Below are 13,706 nucleotides of genomic sequence, written 5' to 3' on the forward strand. Positions count from 1 at the left end.
GAAGGTTGCTGGATAGAGAGCTGTAGAAGCAACGCCAGCTCTCCCGCCTGGATCCAATCATGACTATAAAGAAAAAAAAAAAGTTTCACGAGCAAAACTTACAGCTAATTTCAAATCTGAAGAGAATGCACTTGTTCTTAATTAGCGCAATTTGGTAAACGAGCTTTAATGTAACGCATTCACCAGCTACAATAAGGAAAACACCAGAGTGATTATGGAAATTCTTCTTCTTTTACTGTATAATGTTCATTCTTTTTCAGGGAAAGCTGGTCACATTACGGTGCCACTGTCTTGTCACCCAGCTTTTCCACACTACCGAATAACAAATGTCTCTATTTAATTATTTACAGTATACATTGTGCTGCACAAGTAAAAGGAATGGTCTGGGAAAGCTGGGTGACAGTCATGATGGTTACCGGACTTGTCACCTTACCCAGCTCTTCTGGGTCTATGGAAAGCGAATCTCTCTAGTTACTCATAACGATTTTTCAGCATGTTTTTTCCAGAAAAAATAAAACTCGCCATACAGTTTAAACTTAGGGGAAATCCTTGTATCAATCACAATGACCATCCACAGAGTCACAGTACAGGGGTAATACACACAGTGATGTCACAGTACAGGGATAATACACACAGTGATGTCACAGTACAGAGATAATATACACAGTGATGTCACAGTACAGGGATAATACACAGTGATGTCACAGTACAGGGATAATACACACAGTGATGTCACAGTACAGGGATAATACACACAGTGATATCACAGTGCAGGGATAATACACACAGTGATGTCACAGTACAGGGATAATACACACAGTGATGTCACAGTACAGAGATAATACACACAGTGATGTCACAGTACAGGGATAATACACACAGTGATGTCACAGTACAGGGATAATACACACAGTGATGTCACAGTACAGGGATAATACACACAGTGATGTCACTGTACAGGGATAATACACACAGTGATGTCACAGTACAGGGATAATACACACAGTGATGTCACAGTACAGAGATAATATACACAGTGATGTCACAGTACAGGGATAATGCACACAGTGATGTCACAGTACAGGGATAATACACACAGTGATGTCACAGTACAGGGATAATACATACAGTGATGTCACAGTACAGGGATAATACACACCGTGATGTCACAGTACAGGGATAATACACACCGTGATGTCACAGTACAGGGATAATACACACAGTGATGTCACAGTACAGGGATAATACACACAGTGATGTCACAGTACAGGGATAATACACACAGTGATGTCACTGTACAGGGATAATACACACAGTGATGTCACAGTACAGGGATAATACACACCGTGATGTCACAGTACAGGGATAATACACACAGTGATGTCACAGTACAGGGATAATACACACAGTGATGTCACAGTACAGGGATAATACACACAGTGATGTCACTGTACAGGGATAATACACACAGTGATGTCACAGTACAGGGATAATACACACTGTGATGTCACTGTACAGGGATAATACACACAGTGATGTCACAGTACAGGGATAATACACACAGTGATGTCACAGTACAGAGATAATATACACAGTGATGTCACAGTACAGGGATAATGCACACAGTGATGTCACAGTACAGGGATAATACACACAGTGATGTCACAGTACAGGGATAATACATACAGTGATGTCACAGTACAGGGATAATACACACCGTGATGTCACAGTACAGGGATAATACACACCGTGATGTCACAGTACAGGGATAATACACACAGTGATGTCACAGTACAGGGATAATACACACAGTGATGTCACAGTACAGGGATAATACACACAGTGATGTCACTGTACAGGGATAATACACACAGTGATGTCACAGTACAGGGATAATACACACAGTGATGTCACAGTACAGGGATAATAAACACAATTATGTCACAGTACAGGGATAATACACAGTGATGTCACAGTACAGGGATAATAAACACAATTATGTCACAGTACAGGGATAATACACAGTGATGTCACAGTGCAAGCATAATACACACAATGATGTCACAGTACAGGGATAATACACACAGTGACGTCACAGTACAGGGATAATACACACAGTGATGTCACAGTACAGGGATAATACACACAGTGATGTCACAGTACAGGGATAATACACAGTGATGTCATAGTGCAGGGATAAACACACAGTGATGTCACAGTACAGGGATAAACACACAGTGATGTCACAGTACAGGGATAATACACACAGTGATGTCACAGAACAGGGATAATACACACAGTGATGTCACAGTACAGGGATAATACACACAGTGATGTCACAGTACAGGGATAATACACACGGTGATGTCACAGTACAGGGATAATACACACAGTGATGTCACAGTACAGGGATAATACACACAGTTATGTCACAGTACAGGGATAATACACACAGTGATGTCACAGTACAGGGATAATACACACAGTGATGTCACAGTACAGGGATAATACACACAGTGATGTCACAGTACAGGGATAATACACACAGTGATGTCACAGTACAGGGATAATACACACAGTGATGTCACTGTACAGGGATAATACACACAGTGATGTCACAGTACAGGGATAATACATACAGTGATGTCACAGTACAGGGATAATACACACAGTGATGTCACTGTACAGGGATAATACACACAGTGATGTCACAGTACAGGGATAATACACACAGTTATGTCACAGTACAGGATAATACACACAGTGATGTCACAGTACAGGGATAATACACACAGTGATGTCACAGTACAGGGATAATACACACAGTGATGTCACTGTACAGGGATAATACACACAGTGATGTCACAGTACAGGGATAATACATACAGTGATGTCACAGTACAGGGATAATACACACCGTGATGTCACAGTACAGGGATAATACACACAGTGATGTCACAGTACAGGATAATACACACAGTGATGTCACAGTACAGGGATAATACACACAGTGATGTCACAGTACAGGGATAATACACACAGTGATGTCACTGTACAGGGATAATACACACAGTGATGTCACAGTACAGGGATAATACACACAGTGATGTCACAGTACAGGGATAATACACACAGTGATGTCACAGTACAGGGATAATACACACAGTGATGTCACAGTACAGGGATAATACACACAGTGATGTCACTGTACAGGGATAATACACACAGTGATGTCACTGTACAGGGATAATACACACAGTGATGTCACAGTACAGGGATAATACACACAGTGATGTCACAGTACAGGGATAATACATACAGTGATGTCACAGTACAGGGATAATACACACAGTGATGTCACAGTACAGGGATAATAAACACAATGATGTCACAGTACAGGGATAATACACAGTGATGTCACAGTACAGGGATAATACACACAGTGATGTCACAGTACAGGGATAATACACACAGTGATGTCACAGTACAGGGATAATACACACAGTGATGTCACAGTACAGGGATAATACACACGGTGATGTCACAGTACAGGGATAATACACACAGGATGTCACAGTACAGGGATAATACACACAGCGATGTCACAGTAGACGGGTAATGCACACAGTGATGTCACAGTACAGGGATAATACACACAGGATGTCACAGTACAGGGATAATACACACAGTGATGTCACAGTACAGGGATAATACACACAGTGATGTCACAGTACAGGGATAATACACACAGTGATGTCACAGTACAGGGATAATACACACAGTGATGTCACAGTACAGGGATAATACACACAGTGATGTCACAGTACAGGGATAATACATACAGTGATGTCACAGTACAGGGATAATACACACAGTGATGTCACAGTACAGGGATAATAAACACAATGATGTCACAGTACAGGGATAATACACAGTGATGTCACAGTACAGGGATAATACACACAGTGATGTCACAGTACAGGGATAATACACACAGTGATGTCACAGTACAGGGATAATACACACAGTGATGTCACAGTACAGGGATAATACACACGGTGATGTCACAGTACAGGGATAATACACACAGGATGTCACAGTACAGGGATAATACACACAGCGATGTCACAGTAGACGGGTAATGCACACAGTGATGTCACAGTACAGGGATAATACACACAGGATGTCACAGTACAGGGATAATACACACAGTGATGTCACAGTACAGGGATAATACACACAGTGATGTCACAGTACAGGGATAATACAAACAGTGATGTCACAGTACAGGGATAATACACACAGTGATGTCACAGTACAGGGATAATACACACAGTGATGTCACAGTACAGGGATAATACACACAGTGATGTCACAGTACAGGGATAATACACACAGTGATGTCACAGTACAGGGATAATACACACGGTGATGTCACAGTACAGGGATAATACACACAGGATGTCACAGTACAGGGATAATACACACAGCGATGTCACAGTAGACGGGTAATGCACACAGTGATGTCACAGTACAGGGATAATACACACAGGATGTCACAGTACAGGGATAATACACACAGCGATGTCACAGTAGACGGGTAATGCACACAGTGATGTCACAGTACAGGGATAATACACACAGTGATGTCACAGTACAGGGATAATACACACAGTGATGTCACAGTACAGGGATAATACACACGGTGATGTCACAGTACAGGGATAATACACACAGGATGTCACAGTACAGGGATAATACACCCAGTGATGTCACAGTACAGGGATAATACACACAGTGATGTCACAGTACCGGGATAATACACACAGTGATGTCACAGTAGACGGGTAATGCACACAATTACTATACGTCAAAGTACAGGGATGATAAATACAGAGGTTAGAGTACTGGGATTAAACACATTCATATATAGAATTAATATAAAGAGTAGAGACTGCACTCACAAATACTTCTAAAAACGTATTTTTCTTTCCATCTTTGTTAAAACAGCATAAGCAATCACAAATACAGAAGAGGGAGCTGGAGCCAAGAGGTGACGGCTGTTGTCACAATATAGGGATAATATACACTGCGATGTCAAATTCCAGGGATAATAAACGCTCGTGTCCTTTTGTGTGACAAAATGTATTTTAGGCACTAATTAAAATACTGAAACTTTTTAAATTTGTATTCTTTTAAATTTCTGATGTACATACACAATAGGTCAAAATTGTTGGTACCCCTCGTTTAATGACAGAAAACCCCACAATGGTGACAGAAATAACTTGAATCTGACAAAAGTAATAATAAATAAAAGATCTTTGAAAATGAACAAATGAAAGTCAGACGTTGCTTTTCAACCATGCATCCACAGAATAAATAAAAAATAAAACTCATGAAATAGGCCAGGACAGAAATGATGGTACCCCTGAATATAATGTGACAAAAGGGACATGTTAAATCAAGGTGTGTCCAGTAACCAGCATCACAGGTTTCTACAATCTTGGAATCAGTGAGTGGCCAGTATATAGGGCTACAGATGCTCACTGTGCTGTTTGGTAACATGGTGTGTATCACACTCAACATGGACCAGAGGAAGCGAAAGAGTTGTCTCATGAGATTAGAAAGAAAATTATAGACAAACATGTTAAAGGTAAAAGTTATAAGACCATCTCCAAGCAGCTTGATGTTCCTGTGACTACAGTTGCACATATTATTCAGAAATGTAAGATCCATGGGACTGTAGCCAACCTCTCTGGTGAGCGCAGGAGGAAAACTGATGACAAATCAAAGAGACGGATAATACGAATGGTAACAAAAGAGCCCAGAAAAACTTCTAAACAGATTAAAGGTGAACTTCAAGCTGAAGGAACATCAGTGTCAGATCGCACCATCCATCCTTGTATCATACCTGCCAACTTTTGAAGATGGGAAAGAGGGACAAAGTTTGCGGCGCGCGAAGCACGCCGCGGCAAATTTTAGGCCACGCCTCTGACCACACCCATTCATAATTAGTCACACCCATATCCACGTCCCAAGCACACCCATTTAGTACTGCTGATCACACTGTTTCATATACAATAGTTATAAACAAAAAAATATGGCCACACAGTGCTCCATACTGTATAATGACCACACATGATGCTCCATACTGTATAATGGCCGCACATGATGCTCCATACTGTATAATGACCGCACATGATGCTCCATACTGTATAATGACCGCACATTATGCTCCATACTGTATAATGGCCGCACATGATGCTCCATACTGTATAATGACCGCACATGATGCTCCATACTGTATAATGACCGCATGCATACTGTATAATGGCCGCACATGATGCTCCATACTGTATAATGAACGCACATGATGCTCCATACTGTATAATGACCGCACATGATGCTCCATATTGTATAATGACCGCACATGATGCTCCATACTGTATACTGGCTGCACATGATGCTCCATACTGTATAATGACCGCACATGATGCTCCATATTGTATAATGACCGCACATGATGCTCCATACTGTATACTGGCTGCACATGATGCTCCATACTGTATAATGAACACACATGATGCTCCATACTGTATAATGGCCACACATGATGCTCCATATTGTATAATGACCGCACATGATGCTCCATACTGTATAATGACCGCACATGATGCTCCATACTGTATAATGACCGCACATGATGCTCCATACTGTATAATGACCGCACATGATGCTCCATATTGTATAATGACCGCACATGATGCTCCATACTGTATAATGACTGCACATGATGCTCCATATTGTATAATGACCACACATGATGCTCCATACTGTATACTGGCTGCACATGATGCTCCATATTGTATAATGACCGCACATGATGCTCCATACTGTATAATGACTGCACATGATGCTCCATACTGTATAATGACCCCACATGATGCTCCATACTGTATTATGGCCACAGTTCTCCATACTGTATAATGACATACAGGCACGCAGCTCACACACATGCAGCATCACACACACAGTATCACACATACACACGCAGCATCACAAATGCAGCTCACAAACACATGCAGCTTTGACACAAATGCATCACACATGCAGCCATCACACACACACACAGCCATCACACACACACGCAGTCATCACACACACACGCAGCCATCACACACACACACAGCCATCACACACACACGCAGTCATCACACACACACGCAGTCATCACACACACACGCAGTCATCACACACACGCAGCCATCACACACACACACGCAGCCATCACACACACACGCAGCCATCACACACACATGCAGCCATCACACACACACACACGCAGCCATCACACACACACACACACACGCAGCCATCACACACACACACACGCAGCCATCACACACACACACACACACGCAGCCATCACACACACACGCAGCCATCACACACATGCAGCCATCACACACACACGCAGCCATCACACACACACACGCAGCCATCACACACACACACACGCAGCCATCACACACATGCAGCCATCACACACACACACACACGCAGCTGTTGTGAATTTGGATTCTGGGCTCCCCCGGTGGCCGCTTGTGGAATTGGACTGGTCATCCTCTTTCCTGTTTCACCTGGTTCCATCAGTAGTGGGTGTCGCTATTTAAGCTCATTTCTCTGGTGGTTTCTTGCCGGTCAACAATGTTATCTGATGCCTCTCAGTGCTTGTTCCTGCTTCTAGACTACTACTAGATTAGTTGGACTTTTGTCCATGTTTTGTTTTGCCTATTTGTTCCAGTTCACAGCTGAAGTTTTGTTACTGTGTCTGGAAAGCTCTCGTTGATCAGGGATTGCTACTCTGGCGTTATGAGTTAATGCCAGAGTTTAAGGTAATCTCTGGATGGTGTTTTGTTAGTGTTTTTCTGCTGACCATGAAAGTATACTATCTGTCTTCTGCTATCTAGTAAGCGGACCTCAAATTTGCTAAGACTATTTTCCTGCTGCGTTTGTTGTTTCATCTGAACTCACCGTCATTATATGTGGGGGGCTACTGTCTTCTTTGGAATATTTCTCTAGAGGTGAGCCAGGTCTTATATTTCCCTCTGCTAGCTATTTAGGTCTTAGGCCAGAGCTGGGCATCTAGCGATAAATAGGAAATGCTACCTGGCTATTTCTAGTTGCGCGGCAGGCTTAGTTCATGGTCAGTATAGTTCCATCTTCCGAGAGCTTGTCCCTCTATAGGCTTGCTATGATCTCTGCCTGCAGAGATCATGACAGTTTGACCGGCCACTAAAGTGTTAAAGACCCAGGTTGAGAAAGGAGAGTTATAAGAAGTCTGCTGGAATTTTTTTTTTTTTTTTCTCCTCCAGTCTGCCTTGCTGCAGTCTTTTTTCTCTCTCTCCTCCTAATCTCTGTATGGCTCTGTGTGCACCTGACAATAATGGATCTCCAGAGTGTAACTGCGGGTTTGAATAATCTCATCACGAAAGTACAAAATTTACAAGATTTTGTGGTACATGCTCCGGTATCTGAGCCGAGAATTCCTTTGCCGGAGTTCTTCACAGGGAATAGAGCTAGCTTCCAGAATTTCCGAAATAATTGTAAGCTTTATTTGTCCCTGAAGTCTCGTTCAGCTGGAGACCCTGCTCAGCAGGTTAGGATTGTGATTTCCTTGCTCAGGGATGACCCTCAAGATTGGGCCTTCTCATTGCCAGCAGGGGATCCTGCGTTACGCGATGTGGATGCGTTTTTTCTGGCCTTGGGCTTGCTTTATGAGGAACCTCATTTGGAACTTCAGGCAGAAAAAACTTTGATGGCACTATCTCAGGGGCAAGACGAAGCTGAAGTTTTCTGCCAAAAATTCCGTAAATGGTCTGTGCTTACTCAGTGGAATGAGTGCGCCTTGGCGGCAACTTTCAGAGAAGGTCTCTCTGATGCCGTTAAGGATGTTATGGTGGGGTTCCCTGTGCCTGCAGGTCTGAATGAGTCCATGACAATGGCTATTCAGATTGATAGGCGTCTGCGGGAGCGCAAACCGGTGCACCATCTGGCGGTGTCTATGGAAAAGACGCCAGAAAGTATGCAGTGTGATAGAATTCTGTCCAGGAGCGAGCGACAGAATTTTAGACGGAAGAATGGATTGTGTTTCTATTGTGGGGATTCTACTCATGTTATATCAGCATGCTCTAGGCGTACAAAGAAGCTTGATAAGTCTGTTTCCATTGGCACCATTCAGTCTAAGTTTATTTTGTCTGTAACCCTGATTTGCTCTCTGTCATCCATTGCCACGGACGCCTATGTTGACTCTGGCGCCGCTCTGAGTCTTATGGATTGGTCCTTTGCCAATCGTTGTGGTTTTGATTTAGAGCCTTTGGAGACTCTTATTCCTCTGAAGGGGATTGACTCCACCCCATTGGCTAATAATAAACCACAATACTGGACACAAGTAACCATGCGTATCAATCCGGATCACCAGGAGATTATTCGTTTCCTGGTGCTGTATAATTTACATGACGATTTGGTACTGGGATTGCCATGGTTGCAGTCTCACAACCCAGTCTTGGACTGGAGAGCAATGTCTGTGTTGAGCTGGGGATGTAAGGGTATTCATGGGGACTTACCTTTGGTTTCTATTTCGTCGTCCATTCCCTCTGAAGTCCCTGAGTTCCTCTCTGATTATCAAGATGTCTTTGACGAACCCAAGCTTGGGTCGTTACCTCCGCACCGTGAGTGCGATTGTGCCATAGATTTGATACCGGGTTGTAAATATCCCAAGGGTCGTTTGTTTAATCTGTCTGTGCCGGAACATGCTGCTATGCGGGAATATATAAAGGAGTCTTTGGAAAAGGGACATATTCGTCCATCTTCTTCTCCCTTGGGAGCTGGGTTTTTCTTTGTCTCAAAAAAAGACGGCTCTTTGAGACCATGTATTGATTATCGGCTTCTGAATAAGATCACTGTTAAGTATCAATACCCATTGCCATTGCTTACTGATTTGTTTGCTCGTATAGAGGGTGCTAAGTGGTTCTCTAAAATTGATCTTCGTGGGGCGTATAATTTGGTGCGGATCAGGCAGGGGGATGAGTGGAAGACCGCATTTAATACGCCCGAGGGCCACTTTGAGTATTTGGTCATGCCTTTCGGTCTTTCTAATGCCCCTTCAGTTTTCCAGTCTTTTATGCATGATATTTTCCGCGATTTTCTGGATAGATTTATGATAATATATCTGGATGATATTCTGATTTTTTCTGATGACTGGGACTCTCATGTCCAGCAGGTCAGGAGAGTTTTTCAGGTTCTGCGGTCTAATTCTTTATGTGTGAAGGGGTCTAAGTGCGTTTTTGGGGTCCAGAAAATTTCCTTTTTGGGGTATATTTTTTCTCCCTCTTCCATTGAGATGGATCCCGTCAAGGTGCAAGCTATTTGTGACTGGACTCAGCCCTCCTCTCTTAAGGGTCTTCAGAGATTTTTGGGCTTTGCCAACTTTTACCGCCGATTTATTGCTGGTTTTTCGGATGTCGTTAAACCACTGACTGATTTGACCAGACAAGGCGCTGATGTTGCTAATTGGTCCCCTCATGCTGTAGAGGCCTTTCAGGAGCTTAAGCGCCGTTTTGCCTCTGCCCCTGTGTTGCGTCAGCCTGATGTGAATCTGCCTTTTCAGGTTGAGGTTGACGCTTCGGAGATCGGAGCTGGGGCAGTGTTGTCGCAGAAAGGTTCCGACTGCTCCGTCATTAGGCCTTGTGCCTTCTTTTCTCGCAAATTTTCGCCCGCAGAGCGGAATTATGATGTTGGGAATCGGGAGCTTTTGGCCATGAAGTGGGCGTTTGAGGAGTGGCGCCATTGGCTCGAGGGGGCTAGGCATCAGGTGGTGGTATTGACTGACCACAAAAATTTGATTTATCTTGAGACTGCCAGACGCCTGAATCCTAGACAGGCGCGCTGGTCTTTATTTTTTTCTCGCTTTAATTTTGTGGTGTCATACCTACCGGGTTCTAAGAATGTTAAGGCAGATGCCCTTTCTAGGAGTTTTGACCCGGACTCTCCTGGTAATTCTGAACCCACAGGTATCCTTAGGGAGGGAGTAATTTTGTCGGCCGTTTCTCCTGATCTGCGGCGGTCCTTGCAAGAGTTTCAGGCGGATAGACCGGATCGTTGTCCGCCTGATAGACTGTTTGTTCCGGATGATTGGACCAGCAGAGTCATCTCTGAGGTACATTCTTCTGCATTGGCAGGTCATCCCGGAATTTTTGGTACCAGGGATTTGGTGGCAAGATCCTTCTGGTGGCCTTCCCTGTCACGAGATGTGCGAGTCTTTGTGCAGTCATGTGACGTTTGTGCTCGGGCCAAGTCTTGTAGTTCTCGGGCTAGCGGACTGCTGTTGCCCTTGCCTATTCCTAAGAGGCCTTGGACACACATCTCGATGGATTTTATTTCAGATCTGCCTGTTTCCCAGAAGATGTCTGTCATCTGGGTGGTCTGTGACCGTTTCTCTAAAATGGTCCATTTGGTTCCTCTGCCCAAGTTGCCTTCTTCTTCTGAGTTGGTTCCTCTGTTTTTTCAGAATGTTGTCCGATTGCACGGTATTCCTGAGAATATTGTTTCTGACAGAGGTACCCAATTTGTGTCTAGATTTTGGCGGGCATTCTGTGCTAGGATGGGCATAGATTTGTCTTTTTCATCTGCTTTTCACCCTCAGACTAATGGCCAGACCGAGCGGACTAATCAGACCCTGGAGACATATCTGAGGTGTTTTGTCTCTGCTGACCAGGATGATTGGGTTGCTTTTTTGCCATTGGCAGAGTTCGCCCTCAATAATCGGGCCAGCTCTTCCACCTTGGTGTCCCCGTTTTTCTGTAATTCGGGGTTTCACCCTCGATTTTCCTCCGGTCAGGTGGAATCCTCGGATTGTCCTGGAGTGGATGCGGTGGTGGAGAGATTGCATCACATCTGGGGGCAGGTTATGGACAATTTGAAGTTGTCCCAGGAGAAGACTCAGCGTTTTGCCAACCGTCATCGTCGTGCTGGTTCTCGGCTTTGTGTTGGAGATTTGGTGTGGTTGTCTTCTCGTTTTGTCCCTATGAGGGTCTCTTCTCTTAAGTTTAAACCTCGGTTCATCGGCCCTTATAGAATATTGGAGATTCTTAATCCTGTTTCTTTCCGTTTGGACCTCCCTGCGTCCTTTTCCATTCATAACGTTTTTCATCGGTCGTTATTGCGCAGGTATGAGGTACCTGTGGTACCTTCAGTTGAGCCTCCTGCTCCGGTGTTGGTTGAGGGTGAGTTGGAGTACGTTGTGGAGAAAATTTTGGACTCTCGTGTTTCCAGACGGAGACTCCAGTATCTGGTCAACTGGAAGGGTTACGGCCAGGAGGATAATTCTTGGGTCAATGCATCTGATGTTCATGCTTCTGATCTTGTTCGTGCCTTCCATAGGGCTCATCCTGGTCGCCCTGGTGGATCTGGTGAGGGTTCGGTGCCCCCTCCTTGAGGGGGGGGTACTGTTGTGAATTTGGATTCTGGGCTCCCCCGGTGGCCGCTTGTGGAATTGGACTGGTCATCCTCTTTCCTGTTTCACCTGGTTCCATCAGTAGTGGGTGTCGCTATTTAAGCTCATTTCTCTGGTGGTTTCTTGCCGGTCAACAATGTTATCTGATGCCTCTCAGTGCTTGTTCCTGCTTCTAGACTACTACTAGATTAGTTGGACTTTTGTCCATGTTTTGTTTTGCCTATTTGTTCCAGTTCACAGCTGAAGTTTTGTTACTGTGTCTGGAAAGCTCTCGTTGATCAGGGATTGCTACTCTGGCGTTATGAGTTAATGCCAGAGTTTAAGGTAATCTCTGGATGGTGTTTTGTTAGTGTTTTTCTGCTGACCATGAAAGTATACTATCTGTCTTCTGCTATCTAGTAAGCGGACCTCAAATTTGCTAAGACTATTTTCCTGCTGCGTTTGTTGTTTCATCTGAACTCACCGTCATTATATGTGGGGGGCTACTGTCTTCTTTGGAATATTTCTCTAGAGGTGAGCCAGGTCTTATATTTCCCTCTGCTAGCTATTTAGGTCTTAGGCCAGAGCTGGGCATCTAGCGATAAATAGGAAATGCTACCTGGCTATTTCTAGTTGCGCGGCAGGCTTAGTTCATGGTCAGTATAGTTCCATCTTCCGAGAGCTTGTCCCTCTATAGGCTTGCTATGATCTCTGCCTGCAGAGATCATGACACGCAGCCATCACACACACCCAGCCATCACACACACCCAGCCATCACACACACACACACCCAGCCATCACACACACACACACACACCCAGCCATCACACACACACACTCAGCCATCACACACACACACCCAGCCATCACACACACACACCCAGCCATCACACACACACCCAGCCATCACACACACACACCCATCACACACACACACCCATCACACACACACACACCCATCACACACACACACCCATCACACACACACACCCAGCCATCACACACACCCAGCCATCACACACACCAGATACCTCATACACACATGACACACACACAAATGCAGCATCACACATCTCACACACACACACACATCACACACACACAATCTCCTCTGTGGTGCAGGGGCGGCTGATCTGTCCATGTGCACTGCAGCTCTTCAGTTTCTCCGGCTGCTCACAGCTCTGCACTGTCCCGGCACCTCCCCCATCTCTCC

Source organism: Ranitomeya variabilis, chromosome 3, assembly GCF_051348905.1.
Source record: "Ranitomeya variabilis isolate aRanVar5 chromosome 3, aRanVar5.hap1, whole genome shotgun sequence".
NCBI lineage: Eukaryota > Metazoa > Chordata > Amphibia > Anura > Dendrobatidae > Ranitomeya > Ranitomeya variabilis.